The sequence below is a fragment of the Periplaneta americana genome, chromosome 11 (genome assembly GCF_040183065.1).
Source record: "Periplaneta americana isolate PAMFEO1 chromosome 11, P.americana_PAMFEO1_priV1, whole genome shotgun sequence".
NCBI classification, from domain to species: domain Eukaryota; kingdom Metazoa; phylum Arthropoda; class Insecta; order Blattodea; family Blattidae; genus Periplaneta; species Periplaneta americana.
The window spans coordinates 147915257-147932863 of NC_091127.1; the positions used below are offsets into that span (position 1 = coordinate 147915257).

Sequence of the window (17607 nt, forward strand, 5' to 3'; positions counted from 1 at the left end):
TTTTTTATGAAAATTAATTCTGAAAGTAGAATAAAAGAACTTAATTTATTATAGGCTTATGAACAAGCAGCCCTACAAAATAGCAAACGAAAACTAATTACAAGTTGCAGGTCGAGCAAATTTAAAAGTGGCTTCTCATATATTAACAGAGGAATTAAAACACTCACCTCCAACTGGTGTGAAGCGGGGTTGGAATTTGTAATGCGGAATACAAAGCGATATGGAGAAAGAGAGAGAGAGAGAGAGAGAGAGAGAGATAGATAGACCGACGACTTTCGAAAACAACTCGTGAAACATTTTCATGGAAACGATGACATCATTACCATCGATACATTATACGAGCTATTCCATCTCAAATCGACCGAAATATAGAGAAAATTGACCTTTTTTGTCCGTAGAGACTGTGATACAATGCTTTGTACAAAGTTTGAGGCATCAGAACTTCATACTGTTTAAATTAAAAATATTTAAATGTATCTTATTTTCATAAAATTAGCAACTTTAAACTGTTGTAGCTCCGAAACCCTTTCACCCAATGATCAAAATCATGGTTTATTTTGATGCTGAGAAATTAAAGTTTATATTGACATATAAACAGATTTTCTTGCTTTTTATGGAAATGGAGAAATTTATATTTTTCCTCATTAAGACGCCTTTGCCAAGGAAAAATTATTTTAAAAATATATAGTTAGATTCCGCATTGAAAGTACAAATAAACACATATTTTTTACTGATGGCACGTTTATAAGAAAGTATTGAAAATATCAAATAAAGAAAATAAATAGTACGCGCGTAAACTAACCAGCTGACTGTGAGGCGGGAGCTAGCCGAGGTAAGCAAGGCCAGGAGACAAACACGTAATGTGTCGTCTAGCAGTCATGACTGTGCTAGCTTTATCGCAGGTTTTCATAAACACAGGAGTAAAATGACGCCCAAAGCTCGCTTATCTTCAGCTCTCGGCCAGTGCGTGCGGTACAGCCCCGTTCAAGTCTAGGTGTGTGAAAAAATTTATTTAATACCCTCGAAACTTACTGCCGTACCACTAAGCAAACAATGCCGAATCCCTCTTAATAATGCAAGGTTTTTTCTCAATATTTTTTTACATTTTTACAAATTAGCAAAAAGCCTAAAAGTAAGTAAAATCAGATTATCTGTCTCTCTGTATACAATAAAAATAAGAATTATTCTTAACGTAACCTACCAAATGTCAGCTTCAAAATGAGCTCCCGTTCAATGTTCTGCAGTAAATGGTTCCAGAGTTCTGAGCGCTGAAAGAGGCTTGTTTTTTTTATAAAATACTCTAAATTTGTCGCTCAACAATACGAAAACAGTTTGACTTTCTACAGTATATTTTTGAAAATGCACTCTCCTCTGTACCTTGTATAAATAGGGAAAAAATTAGAGTATAAAATGCGAGGTTTGTTACTGATCGATTTCATAAGGAATAGCCCATACTGACATGTAACGATGTGAACGTTAGGAAAATCTATAAGAAAAATTATAGTAAGAAGTACCATTCTTATTCAGTAAGAGCCCTTCAACTTAAATGGTAGAATGACTCATTTTGGAACAAGTAGAATATTAAATTTGTCGATGCAAAGTTCTAAAGTAAATGTTCATAGTTTGAAGTAAATTACGTTGCATAACATTATACTATAATGGATTAGATGGTAACTGACCTACTGCAGAGCTAACTTGATCCGTTATGCTTCCCTTAACTTGATCCCTGAAGATACAGCTTCTTCAGCAAACTTTACCAAGTTCTTAATTGGCGACTATAAGGGCTCTCTCACTTCCTTCCATAAACACTTCCCATTAATGTGAACTCTAGGCTGTAATAAAGCATCTCTTTCTTGTAATAAATATCTAGCAGTTTGATCTACCTTTGATCTTTACAGCAATAGAGATCGCCTCTTTCCCAATTTTACATATAACTTACATAAGCGACACTCCATCTGAAGTGGTTTCTTTTAGGTTTGGGAAGAACTCCTTTTCTTTACCTCCTAACTACAATTTCCAAGTACTTGAAATCTTCCATAGTTTTATAGTAGGGGAGAAGTGGGTACAGTAAGACAGGGAGAACAGTGAGACATTTTTATTAGATGGTAAATTTTGATGTTGAGATGCTGGTAACAGTGGAATTGTATGTTGCATGAGTAAAGTAACAGTATTTTCATACTCGATTTGATTCTAGTTAAAAAGGTGTGTGATGAAAAAATAATTCGTAATTTTTCACTCTAGAAGTTAAATTTTGGCTTACATTTAATGAAGGTTATATTGGATATACAAATGAGATATAAATGTAAATGTTTTGTTACCTAATACCACAGTCTACTATATACAGTCGCGAAGCTCAATATGTAGTAAAAATGCAAACATGGGTAGTTGCCCACCACTAGGATCGCTACTATCGCCTCATAATCGCAGATCTCTCTCCTAGCAGACGTCAAAATATGTTACACTTTCGTTGTGTTCTTTTGGAAAAATTAACACCTTCCTTCCATTATTGAAATATTAAATGCATAAAGTTAATTTATTATTTTAATGAAGTATATTAAATTCCACCATAAACTCGAAGATACCTGCAAGAAATAAGTAATATAATTTTTGTTTGTGCAAAACGAACTGAAACATAACTATAATAGCTTCACTCATTCAAAATTATAGCGATAATTTACTATGAAACCAATAAATATTAATTTGCATTTCCCTTTACAATAATAATAATGGAAATATGAATTAATGGAGTAACTTACGCGTACCGGTACTTGTAGTGTAGGCTTACGTAGTTAACAAAGTGGGATGAGGTTAAGCAATAATAATCACACCAGAATTGGAAATAAAACGTGATCAATAAATATTATTGTAACAGACATTTTCTACGTCTCTAGTAGAGCAACAAATAAAAATAACAACAAAATTAACAGCTATAATTAAAAACACATCCTTTGAAAAAAAAATAGGCCTAAGCAATAATAATCCCACCTGAATTGAAAATAAAACGTGATCAATAAATTTCATTAAAACAAACTTATTTTTTCTACGTCTTTAGTAAAATAACACATAAAAATAATAACAAAATTAATAGCTACAATTAAAAATGTATCCTCTGAAAAAAAAGTAGACCTAACCTTTATTTCTCTGGAAATTTAGCAGCCTAAGTGACAGAACTTTAAGCGGTATCTAATGTCCTTTCGGTTAGACTGAAACATTTCATTGTGAAATTTAAGGATATAATGTATTCTAACAGTCACAAAGAACTTCAAAATTAAGAGTTTTGTTTCTGCACAGCATTCTTGTGGAAACCCAGGAACCTTTCTGAATCTTTCGGAAATCGGACAAAGGATAACTCTGGCCTCTTTCTCTTACTGTTGCTACAATTTATAGCACTACAAACGTCTCCTCCTTGTCGCATATTATTATTGCAATTATTATATTTTAGTCATTAACATTTTCATTACAACCAATAACGAATATTTCACAAGCATCAATGTGAAATACGCAACGAGCTAGCACTCGATAGAAATACGACACAGTCCAGTCGACCATGGACAGTCTATTGTTTCTAGTTGCTAACCGCTTGGAGCGCTTTATCACGAGATTTGCAAAAAAAAAAGACCTCAAGCTTCGCGACTGTATATAGTAGACCGTGCTAATACTATGGTATTTGAGATTATGTTTGGCAAAGTTTTGTCTTTCTTGTTTTAATTTTGAAGTGATGGCGTCATTTTTAAATGAACTATGCGTAAAGGGAACAGTGAGACATGCCATTGAAGGGTACACTGAGACGTCTCACTGTTCCCATGTACCTATGATTTGCAAAAACAAACTGTAATTATATTACATTTACCAGTAACTAACATTAAAAATGAACATACTAGTAACCAATTTAGGAACTGTAGCTTAAAATAATGGATACATTACGTTTTAATGGTTTCATAAATAAAAAATTATTCACAAAATTTAAGAAAATGTTAAAAAATAATAAAGAATTACATTAAATTCTTATAATCATAAGCTTTGTTGTCACCAAAAATTCATTTCATTTTTTCGCAAAAGTTTGAAATGTCATGAAAAATTCACTTTTCCAAATGTTCCAGATGTTTCAATGGTTTCGAACTCAGACATCAAAATGATTCTAAATAAGCCTACAGAACATGTCAAGATAAAGAGACAGCAAGTTTTTGTTTTTTTTTTTTAAATAAATGTAAATAATTTCAATGTCCGTTAATAGACACTGTGGTGTCTCACTGTACCCTCCTGAATGGGAACAGAGAGACATTTGCATTTTTTTGACAAGCACGTATTGTATATTATGTCCTTCATCTATTAACATTTTTGTTTATGTATTATACTCCATGTTTTAATGTCTATTTCTATTGCACTTGATTTTAAAAACACTTCAATTATCACTTGCATACATAGCCTATATCTTAATATTTTGTGTCTCACTGTACCCACTACTCCCCTATTCCGTGTTTTATAATAACACTGAACAACAAGAATTTTGCTCCGACTTAAAATAATGTGTCCCTTATGGTTTGATGTCCGCTGAATCCGAAAACCTGTTTAATTTTGTTGACCAGTGTTATTTAACTTAAAAATAAATCAATACTCATGTTATAGTCCCGACGCTATTATTTCCGGCGTGACTCCGCCTCTTTGCTTACGTCTTAGAAAGTGAAGGCTTTATAAAGTCTAGGTAGGTAGTATCGTTCGCCATTTTTGTTCTTACGTTGCCGAGCTACCATACGAGGAATCTATTTGCCACACCGTTAAACATTATCATGTCGTAGCTCCTATGATAATAAATCAAACGCAATGTAATTCAGCAAATAATTGAGCGGCAAATAACTTCTTCGTGTGCTTTCTGCGAATGCCAACGAAAGAGCTAAAATGGCGGGCGATTATATTAACTATTTATCGAGCCTTAAGAAATGAATCAGCGAATCACAAGACGCACACGTTTAAATGTAGCCGACCTGCAACACGATTGGCTGCCGGAAATTAGAGCGACGGGAGTATAGAAACTCAATTTTTTTATTTTAATAAAACGACAACAAAGGGGACAGGTATTGGGCATATTGGAGCCGTATTTCACGAGGCACCATTCCAGGTTCTTGCATACAACTTCATTTGTACGAACTTTTCCAGTTAAAATATTTTTGCTGTCCTCACTGAGAGATAGTCAGGCTGATTGACTATTGACGCAATATGAAATTTATAATTATTATTTCATAGGGAGAAACATAATTAACAGTATGCAGTGAACCTCAAATACTCTGATTATCTCATGAACCTCATAGGCACGAGAGGACGAGATCTAAACCCGGAATAAAACAGAAAAGCTTTAGTATTTAACAAGCGTGAAAACAAATGTTTATTCCACTTCGGATAAGCTGCATTACAATGCGAACTTCGGTATCTAATCTTGTGCTGCGACCTAGTGGCTGTGACTTACATTTCATGCACTGACAGTTCCATTAACTTTTTTTTGTTCTTTTTTGTGTTCCAGTGGCCTATTGTGAAAGCGTTCGATAAATAAAAACCATCAGACATAGGTAAAACGTTATTGAACTTGAAAGAGGGCGATGAAACACGGTCAAAAGTGACACAGCAATTTTCGAATCGAATTGTCGAAAACAAAAAGAATCGTGTTCCATGACAAAATTCCGATCTTAGAGCCTTTCGTTTACTATGTGTTTTATATTTTTGTATAGCATAAGAAAAGTATTTAAAATCTCTTACTTGCTCTACTATATTGTCGTCAATTAAGATTTTACATCGTACCTGTATTTTCCTTTGGAAAGCTAAAATTTTTGTTCGAATTTTGTTATTTTTTATAGGACTTAGAAGTTCTTTCATCTCATTAAAATAAATAATAAACTTGAAATTTTGGTCAGAAACAAAGGTAAAAGAATACTATATACTTGTACCTCTGTAGTATTTTCGGGGGAGGGCGGTAAAAACTATACTACTTACCCTCTAAATTTTTAGGAGAGTAAATCTTACCCCATTACCAGCCGAAGTTGCACCACTACACAGCCCTCGAATCGTGTTACTAATACATCGCAACCTGATCTCATCGCACTTTGATGCTGAAGTAACTTCATTAAATTGGCAACTACGGAAACTACAAAGAAATTAATATTTCAGTACCGCTATAAAGTACCATTCCTGTTATTAATTCAGTAGCAAATATGCATCACTAAATTATGACAGCAATAAAAGGAGGTAAACTGTTAGCTAGAGAACGCTACCAAGTTATTTCCCTTGATAGGTGGAATAAACACAGTCTTCGAGTCCTGCATGTTGCATAACACCATTATGTTTAAGTAACCGTGATGTAGGAAGTTGTTCTTCACTGCAGCTCAATAGGTAAAGCTTACAACTAGAAATCCAGTGCAGCCGGGTTTAATTACCGGTAAGATAGTGAAGATTCACGGGACGTAAACTATACAGCGGACAAACGGCTAAGGAGTAACGGACGAAATATTCCAATAATATTTTGTTATGATTATAACTAGGGAGCGGATTTTTATGTGCTAAAAATTTAAATATATTTATTTTTTATGTGCTAAAAAGTACGAAAATATATGCTAAAAATAAAAATATATATATTTCTTTTTAATATGACAAAAATACCTTACTTAGCTTGGAAAAAAAAAATGTTACTAGGTACTCACCAACCACACTTGAGTGCTAGTAGTTGGCCGAGAATTGCAGTGAACAACAAAGGTCATCTCCAAATTCTCCATCACAAATGCATGCCGATTATCTCTGAACAACGACTTATACTATGAAAACGATCTTTCCACATCACAGGACGTCAGACGTGCATATTTAAAGACAGAAACGTCACAAACACAAACAACGTCAATTTCACCTACAGGCACACCCTCCAATACTTGAGCAACTTTACACATTTTTTTATATCCACTGTTTTTTCCCAAACACATTCTGGAATTTGTCCCTTAGTAATTGTACTTCTGAACCTGGTAGCGAGTCTAGTTTAATTTTCACGGCACGCACCTCCCTGTTTCAGACAACAGGTTTTTGGATGTTTCGAGTTTTTTATGGTGTCACACAAAAAGCTTAGATTTGCTAATAGGAAAGCCAAATCGTTTTTTAAACAACCATCTTTCAGTATATCTTGAAGGATATCGATTGACGAAGCCCGATAACAGGGAATCACAACAAGACGTATTGCCTCACTTGATGGACATTAGCGAGAGGACAGAGATTTGTTTAAATTAAATAATGTTCATACCCGAGCTCTTATCTGTTGTGTTTCACAAACAAAGCGTGGAATGAAATCATTTTCAGCAACAATAAACATTCCTAATTATGTGTTGCAAGATCTATCTTCCTTGTCCATGTTAATTTATTCTCTAATAATAACACTGATATGCTGCCTAGCAGTTCTCAGAACTTGAGGCGATGCTATTACGAAAATGGATCACGGATACACCACACAGCGCTTAGAAACACAAAGCAACCAAGAATTCTTAAAAAGATAACGTACATCTGAGTGACATAATTGATTTAGTTTTAAAATGTTTAAAAGCTCTCGTAAAACATTATTTAAGCAAAAAACTCCAAGATTTATGTGTTTATAATAGATTTCCTGAAAATATGTATTTACATAATTTTTTTGTGAAAATGTGTTTTTATGTGAAATAAAATTCGGGTTTTAAACTTGAAACTTCATGTTCGGAATTTTTAACTTTGTTAATTGTGTTTTATCACACGCAAAAATAATATTTAATTACATAGGGATCCGGTCCTTTTTATAACGGTCTACTCAGAAATAAAAATAGTTTTTGAAATCCAGTGTATTTGTGCAAGATAACTGAATAAGAATGTAGGGTTGGGAAGATCACCTGAGTAAAGTAATGTGTAGGGATGGTAGATTTTAGCTGAAAATCATGAAAATTTTCCTAAAAAAATTTATTGGCAATTTCACGTCTTTAGAATGTATATTTCCAGATCCCAAAAGGATTTGGTTCAATTCTGGTTACAAATATGTTTAAAAATGTTTTTAAATTAAGACTATAAAGGGGCGTGACATTTAAAGAACTGTCAAAATTATTTTTTTTTTACCAAACAATTCCTTTTTTACAAATATCTGATTACAAATCTAGTAACTTTTTGTTGTATATTTGGCTCTCTGAAGTTACTATATAAATGTAGAGGAGGAGAAATTTAGTAGGTATGTGTTACATAAATATTAATTTTACTTTCAAATCCATTTTTCCGTAAGTTTATTTTTCTTGATTTAACACCAAATTTTTTACGCCAAATATTAATCAATGCGGATGAAAATTTTACTGCAAGTATTTATGAGATAGCTGCATGTTTCTACGCATTTATTTTGTAAGAACTGATGCTAGTTTATTTTAATAATATTTTTCATGAATTATATAAAAAAGTATTTTCAAGTTATCAAAAAAAATTTAAATTGAATAAATGAGATATTTCAAAAGGAATAGGCCTAAATAGATTTGTTGTTCTATGTCTTGTGAATGTAACCAAAACAAAGGAAGCTTAAAAATTGAGATGATCTACTAAAAACTTGCGTTTGAAAATATTTATATAAAAATAGAAAAAATAAAAAATCAAAAGCCAAAAACATTTGGAAGTTCAAAATTTGGTTAGAAATGATTAGTGGAGTGTCCCCTTAAAATTAAAAAATTTAGCACTTTGAAAAACAAAGTTAACGTTTTGGGATGGACTACTTTTATGGAAATGTTGGTGGTGGAAATTTAATGTCATCGATGTTTTAACAGGTGCACTTTCAAGATTTTCCAGTTAATTCTTGAAAATAATTTTTTTACCCATGTGAAGCCAGCTGTGAAGATCAATTTATCAACAGCCTGACATGGCGCCTTAAAACTCTGGAGTTACGTGTGTCTCTGGATATAGTGCTTAGGAATAATGCTTAATAGTTTAATACAGCGTTTCTCAAACTATGATCCGCGGACCACATGTGGTCCTCGAGATCTGCTCTTGTGGTCCTTCAAAGATGCAGAAGAAAAAATAAAATTCAAACGAATTGTGTATGACCACAGTCTACTATATACAGTCGCGAAACTTGAGATGTTTTTTTGCAAATCTCGTGATAAAGCGCTCCAAGCGGTTAGCAACTAGAAACAATAAACTGTCCATGGTCGACTTTGGACTGTGTCGTATTTCTATCGAGTGCTAGCTCGTTGCGTATTTCACATTGATGCTTGTGAAATGTTCGCTATTGGTTGTAATGAAAATGTTAATGGCTAAAATATAATAATTGGGATAATAATATGGGACAAGGAGGAGACTTTGTAGTGCTATAAATTGTAGCAACAATAAGAGAAAGAGGCCAGGGTTATCATTTTTCCGATTTCCGAGAGATTCAGAAAGGTTCCTGGGTTTCCACAAGCATGCCGTGCAGAAACAAAACTGTTAATTTGAAGTTCTTTGTGACTGTTAGAATACATTATATCCTTAAATTTCACAATGAAATGTCTCAGTCTAACCAAAAGGACATTAGATACCGGTTAATTCTGTCACTTAGGCTGCTAAATTTCCAGAGGAATAAAGGTTAGGTCTACTTTTTTTCAGAGGATATATTTTAATTGTAGCAATTAATTTTGTTATTATTTTTATGTGTCATTTTACTAAAGACGTAGAAAAAGTAAGTTTGTTTTAATGAAATTTATTGATCACGTTTTATTTTCAATTCTGGTGGGATTATTATTGCTTAGGCCTACTTTTTTCTTCAAAGGATATGTTTTTAATTATAGCTGTTAATTTTGTTGCTATTTTTATTTGTTGCTTTACTAGAGACGTAGAAAAAGTCTGTTACAATAAAATTTATTGATCACGTTTTATTTCAAATTCTGGTGTGATTATTATTGCTTAACCTCATCCCACTTTGTTAACTACGTAAGCCTACACTACAAGTACCGGTACACGTAAGTTACTCCATTAATTCATATTTCCATTATTATTGTCGTAAAGAGAAATGCAAATTAATATTTATTGGTTTCATAGTTAATTATCGCTATAATCTTGAATGAGTGAAGCTATTACAGTAAATTTCAGTTCGTTTTGCACAAACAAAAATTATATTAACTTATTTCTTGCAGGTATCTTCGAGTTTATGGTGGAATTTAATATACTTCATTAAAATAATAAATTAACTTTATGCATTTAATATTTCAATAATGGAAGAAAGGTGTTAATTTTTCCAAAAGAACACGACAACGAAAGTATAACATATTTTGTCGGCTGCTAGGAGAGAGATCTGCGATGATGAGGCGATAGTAGCGATCCTAGTGGTGGGCAACTACCCATGTTTGCATTTTTACTACATATTGAGCTTCGCGACTGTATACAGTAGACTGTGGTATCACTCTATAGCTGAAAATCTCAGAGTTTGGAAATGACACGTGGCAATCGCCTTTCACTTTTTCTCCCAGTACTGACATTTTATGAAATTTATTACCCTATCCGTCAACCGGCTTCCCACTCTATTCTCAAAAACAAAAGAGGGGGTTAAAGCACTATGAATATGGTATTTCCCTGCACATCTGGCGCCGCGCCTGTAACCCAGCCAGGGACCACCCAAATTCATAACAGAGGACCGAACCTTTTCATGTATTGATAACTTTCTTAATAGTTTTGCTGACACCCAGTCTGCACATTGAAATGGTCACGTACTGTACGTTGTACAACAATAATAAAGCTGTGAAGCCACACTTTGAAACTTATTTTCCAAGTAAATATGACGAATTTTCACGAGTTCGTGATCACTTTCATTGCGATATTGAAAATAACAAACTTTCATTGAGTGAAAGAGAACAGTTAACTGAACTCTCGAATGAGACCGGACTTAAAATGAAATTCCAAGCGAAGGTATGGTTAATTTCTGGACCTCATCACAAGTGAAAAGAGAATATAGTGAACTGTACAATGGTGCTTTAGAGATTATAATTCAGTTTGCTTCCACGTATCTGTGTGAGAAAGGGTTTTCATCACTAACTCTAATAAAAACAAAATAGGCTACCGAAATCTACTCGATGTATGTGACAATCTCAACTTAAGCTTACCAGCATACGACCAAATATAGAACAACTGTGCAAGAATTGGCAGGCTTATCCATCTCATTAATACGAGTACCAACATATATATTTTTTTAGTTAATAAGTTAAAGATTATCCAAACTCTAATAGCCTTGAATTATTAAATAAACAAAAGAATTTTCTTTTATTAATATTAGCTTATTTAGTTAATAATAATATAAAATTAATTTAATTTAATTAATGAATTAATTATATTTTAAAATATAAATATACTGGTATTAAAATATGCTACAAAAATTATAAATTTGCTTTCGAAGGGAACAAGACTAAGGTGGTCCGCGGAACTGTCCCGACTTAAAAAAGTGGTCCCCACTTCCAAAAAGTTTGAGAAACGCTGGTTTAATACATAACATTCAATTGTTCTTTACACTCATATTTATTTTATTTCAAATCACTATAATTATAAAGATGAAATTGCAATTAAAACAAAGCAGAATAAAGCCAAATGTCAACAAGAGACTTCGAACTTATTCATTGCCTTTTAGATCAAAAGGAAATAACTATGCTCTAACAACTACTCTTTGATAATCACACAACAGTAAAAATTTCGAGTTGTTGCCATTTTGAACTGGTGAAATAAGAATCTCACAGATAGAGAAAGAAACATTTCGAGTTGTTGCCGAAATGTTCAGTTCCATATGAATTTAGTTCCTTTATGCTCGCATACGCAACGTTACGAGTTGTTGCTGTATTGAACCAGAAAGAGTAATTTTCTTCCATTTCTGAGGTATGTTTAACTCAAAATCATTTTTTTTTTCAGTTGTTGCCTTTTTGAACTGACCTGTCCATATATTCCTTTTGCAATAGCGCAAACCGGAAGTGTGTATAAAATGCTTTCATACATATAAACAGGGGCAGCTTTCGAAGGGGGGCTGCGGAGCTGCAGCACCCCCAGACATTGTGGCTCTCGTCTCGTTTTATGTTGTGAAATACATTTGTTATACAGTCTCTATTCAGCGGATCGAATTTTTTTTTATAAAATTTCGCTCTCATTAACATGCACGCAATCGTTAGTGAAGTCATTTCCTCCCCTGGTGCTGCCAGATCGAAACCAGAGACAAGGACTATAGGATGAAGCCACTTCCTCCCCTGGAGCTGCCAGTCTCTTCTCGGATGCTTTGCGCGTTAGTTTTACCCCTCCCCCTGCTGCCCCTTGCCATGAATCCAGAGTTTCCAGGTGCTGCAAAATTTGCAGCAGTTTGTCAGTAGCGCGCAGTTTTAAATACATTTTCTTTAATGTTGTGAGTATAACAAGTGCAACAATATTTATTTTGATGTACCGAAGTACATATGATATTTCCATGCAGATATTCTGCTTTCTCAGATGATGAGAGAGAGATGGAACGGAGAAAAATTCACCAGTCACTCATCTGAGTGCACCTCTACACATGTATGGACTTCGGTCCTGCGTGCATAGACATCTATGACGTAGTGCAGAGGGCGGCCACTAGAGGGAACCCAAGAGATGGAGCTTAATCTGAGACGATTCTCAACGGTGTCGGGATTGTATCCGGCGTGGCTTAGTGGTTAAAGCATCAGCACGGAGAGCTGAAAACCCGGGTTCAAATCCCGGCGCCGGAGAGAATTTTTCTCCGTTCCATCTCTCTCTCATCAAGTGCAACAATGTTTAATTCTGTACAATATTTAGAGTCTATTCAGTTCAGTACCTTAACAATGCAGGAGAAATGTGAAATTAAGTGCCCATCAGTTGAATCTCATAATGGAAAGAGCCGCTAAGCAAAATAGCCTACAAAGCTCGCATATTTTTCCCTAATTTATCCAGTATCCCTGCTTTCTTCTCTCGATCTCCTCACAGTCTGTATTAGATTAATGTGTTTGAAAGACAATTCCATCAGCTGGGGCAACCAGATGGAGATTTAAAATAAGAACAGTAAATGTTGTTCATGAGAAAAAGGAGCCATTGCTAGAATGTTTTCAAACCATAATGGAATCTGAAACATTTAACAACATCACAATAAATGAGGCAAGCACGGAACAGTGCACAGTTGAGCAGCGAGATGTGTGAAAATGAAAACCCTAAAAAGCGTCGTAAGGTCGAAGGGATTCAGACAGGGGTTGCGGCAGCCAAGGAAGTATGTGACCTCATTATCACACAAGCTAACACCCGATACCATTTCATAGATTATCTGATGTTATCTTCTCTTCTGTGTCAAGAAAAATTTGAATGCTACAAAAGCTCATTTCCTGAAAATGACCTAAATGTATGTGTTAAGCTTTTTCTAATGTTCGATAAAGACAAACTAAAAACAGAACTCACTGTGTTGTATCAGAGACAAGAATTCAGAAATATCAGTGACGCAATCAAGCTCTTGCAGTTTCTTCTATCTGAGAACTTGCAGGCATTTTCAGAAGTTATGAAACTACTACGCATAGCTATCACTATACCAATGACAACTTTCGAACCAGAACGTTGCTTTTCGTGTTTGAAGAGAGTAAAATCTATCTTATAAATACGATGAGAGAAGTGACCGCATTAGCTATGTTTTCCATTGTGAAGATTATGTTAAACGACATACCGGATTTTAATAAGAAGATGATTCAAAAGTTTGCAACCTACAAGACAAGGCACATGGAACTAATCTTTAAATAAAATAAGTTGCTTGGTTTATTTTTGTATGCAGCCCCCCTTAATTCAATACCCACGAGCCGCCACTGCATATAAATATATCTACACATAAATAAACACACACACAAGTAGGTCTATATTGGAATCCTTGCATCATGACACCCAGTATATTACGAAAATAACAAAGTGAGCAGACAAGGGACCGAAGCACGGGTATACATAAAGAGTCCACTTTATCTTGTCAGTGACTGAAGAGGGATATTGCACTCGAGTGAACAGTGTGAAAAGTAGCGCTGTCACTTTTGACCAGGCTTCGTTTTCCAGCAACAGTGAACATTGCAGGTGAAAAAATGTGCGTGCTGACGTATCAATTCCAAGCTATATGATCTCGGAATACGTACAGCAACAACCAGAAATTCGAAATACCCTTAAACTAATGTACAGTTACATTAATTTTATACAGGGACATCATTTTATTTTCTAATGTTCTAATATTAACTTGGTTATACCTTTGGATTTACGGTTGAGAACCGGAAACACCGTTTGCTACCCCCTGCCACGACTTAAGTTCGATGATACTGGCGTAAAATACAAACAAATCACTTTACTAGGTATAGGAGGGAAGAAAAGTAGTTCATCCATTTACGTAAACTAATCCCTTACGCTAATCCCTTATTACGCTAATCCCTTATTCATCTGTCGTAAAAAATCTTGGCTTCTTTTTTTATAATAATCTAAGTTGGAATTTTCAAGTTAAAGAAACGATAGAAAAAATCTGTTCCTCCTTTCACTGTTTGAGTCGCTTGAGAAACTTCTTGCCCCAGCAACTAAAACTTACCCTAGCACAAACCCTAGTAATGCCGCACTTCGATTATTGTGACGTTTTGTTAAGTGATCTAAGTTCTGAACTGTCAGTCAAGTTACAGCGAGCTCAGAATATGTGCGTCAGATACGTGTGCAACATCCGACGATATGATCACTGCGACGGGTTTTACCTGGTGGCTCACGTTGTTGTTGTTTATCTTCCTCTCTGTCGCGTCGCCGGCAGAGGTGAAGTTGACTAGCTCAGTCACACGTCGGTGGATGCTGGAAGATCTTGTCCCCCGGTAGAGGAGATCTCTGCTCAGGGACCTTATGGTTTTGTGGGCGTAGGATCTAATGTGGTATTCGTCGTTCTCACGAAAAGAAACCAAGGAGTAGAGTTACACTAAGTGTATTTATTCGGCTCACTTCCCTTTCTTGAGTCCAAGCGACGGAATACTGGCTGTTGTCTTCCGTATGATTTCGGCTTCTCGTCTAACGCCAGTTTAAAATCGCTGCTGTCACTTTTTGAGTAAAACACAAAGCTAAAAAGTGCGAAATCTACACTTTATCACTTCGATCGGCTGGAAAACAGAATAATAAGATATACACGGTCGGAACAAGTGCCGGAAATATTATTAATACTCACGCGATCGGCTCACAGGCCGTATACTATATTAGTGAATAAACACGCTACTGGCCGGCAGTCTTCTGACCAAACACACGATCGGCTCACTGGCCGGTAATATTCTGAGAAAATACACGCTCGGCTCACAGGCCGGTAATCGTCTGCGAAAATACACACTCGGCTCACAGGCCGGCAATCGTCTGGGAAAATACACACTCGGCTCACAGGCCGGCAATCGTCTGGTGGCACGCTCTCGGCTCACGTCCTTTTAAATGCTCACTAAGGTGACGCGCTCACCAGACGCTACTATTGTTTGCCAGATACAAACAACGCTACCAACGCGTTCCTAGACAGGAAAAACCCCTTTATGCTATACTAAAGTTCAGTAACCTACCTCGCGTCTACTGGTTTTAAATGCGTTAGGCGCCTGTCAGACTGAGTGAATAAAGAACCTATTACGCGGTTCGCTGATCCCTGTGGCGTAGGTTAAACAGACATCTCAAAGAAATATAGAAATATCAAAATGAAACTATACTATAACTTATATAGAAGAAAAAAAATATCTCACTATCGCCGGACCACCCGACTACAGCTTCAAGTGCCCCTTTCTCAACAATGGAAATTCCCCTAAAGAATTTTCATTGTTGGGAAATCTCGCCTTCGATAATGCCATTCTACCGTTATTCCTATCGCGATCAGCCAGGATACACGCCATCTTGCTCAGCTATACAAATTCTAAAATAAACATGACATATATGTTTTTTAAACAATCTCTCTGTGCACACAGTCATTATTCAAGCATACTTGTTAATCATCCCTCACACTATTTACATACATTATCTACAAAATTCATAAGATTCTTATTTACAGTGTCACACATTATTCAATCACGCATCCGTCTTGCGTACGCAGTTACACTGCGCCGCACTGTACATTGGTATCCTGCCTTTTCACAATAGAGTCTAGCTCACCATTCCAACTTACGTATCTATATTTACATTGTCTTGCCTGAATGGTCTTGGCAGCTGTTTATAGTATTTACCTAGAACCTTGTTGTTGTCTAGGTCCTTCACTTCGCAGGTATGGTCTCCAAACTGAAGGATCTCTACCCGGACTTGCTGATCTGTCACACTCGTCGCTACGCGTGGCTGGCATCCTATTGTCTACCTGTTGCGCTGCTACCATTAATGCATTTCTGCGGTCCCTTTCTTGTTCTTGTCTCCGCCAGTCTCTCCTATCATTCCAGCCCCTACCAAAATTAGGCTGCCAGAATCCTTGCCTATATCTGCTATTTCTTATCCAGTGGGTTGGGTTGCTGTCCCTAGGGAGCACATTTGCCTCTCTATCCGTATACCATCTTATGTGATTAATTCTGCGGACTGGTCCGCCCCCATTATTTCTCATCCTATTTACATTACTTCCGCTACCGCGGTCAACACCAGGATTATTGCGGTTGTACATATTTCTGACAGGTTGAATACCCCTCCTATTTCGGTTTGGACTGACAGTACCACTTTGACCCCGACTATTATTATTATTATACCCATAGCCTGGTTGTCTGTCAACTGCCCAACTATTTACATTCATGTTTCCTCGAGGTGGTGAGAGGGTGCCATGTGCCCCTCTCTCCGCCTTCGAGTGGCTGGAATAACCCTGCGTTCTCTTCTCTACACAATTAGTTGCGTCATAACTTTCGCCTCCATTGTGTGTCATATCAGAACTGTCTAGCGCGGTCAGGAGGTCGATGGTCTCCCCAAAATCTCGTGGTCCCGCGATAATTAAATTATACCTAATATTTTCCGGGTAATGGGATATGATAGTTTGTATCAATTCAGAATCTGGCATTGGTGGATTTAGACTCTTTCCCTTTTTGACAAGCTCCATAAAGTAATCAATCATCGATATGCCTTTCTTAGCATCAAACCTACTATCATTGATTTCTTTTCTAATTTTCTGCTGTTGCCTCTGCCCCCAATACCGGTCAGAGAACTTTGTTTTGAATTCTCCATAACTAACCTGTGCGTCTAAAGCTACGAGAACCCAATTAAGTGGCCGTCCTCTTAGACTTTTTCTCACGACGGTCATTTTTAGTTCCTCTGGTACCCCTTTCACGTGAAAATACGTTTCCAATTCGCGGATATAACAGTGAGGGTTTGAAAATTCCACCTCATCAAATACGGGATAACCAATTTCATTAATGATATGCGTGGGATACTGTGGGCGACCTAAAGATGACCTCTCGTTTACAATATTTAAATTACATTGTTCCTGATTTCGGGGGTCTTGGTTCTCTCCGACCACATGATTACTTATGTTGCTACCTCCTACTATATTTCCTAACCCCATACTACTGCTCCCGCTAGGCGTTCCGCTCACACTCGGTTCGCTAATTGAATTATCGACAGTGACTCCATGGATCCTATCTTGCATCGAATTCCATCTTGATTCTAAACTCTCTAAGCGTT

The 17607-nt window shown here is 36.0% G+C and overlaps 1 protein-coding gene and 1 non-coding gene across 4 annotated transcripts in view; one reads left to right on the forward strand and one right to left on the reverse strand.

The window, feature by feature from the left end:
• The window catches only part of LOC138709440 (carbohydrate sulfotransferase 5-like), a 585125-nt gene that overhangs the window by 108075 nt on the left and 459443 nt on the right, over positions 1-17607 (reverse strand). The gene's annotated exons all lie outside the window — the stretch shown is intronic.
• TRNAS-GGA (transfer RNA serine (anticodon GGA)) lies at positions 12636-12707 on the forward strand. The gene has a single exon. It is a non-coding gene; the product is annotated as a tRNA-Ser (tRNA).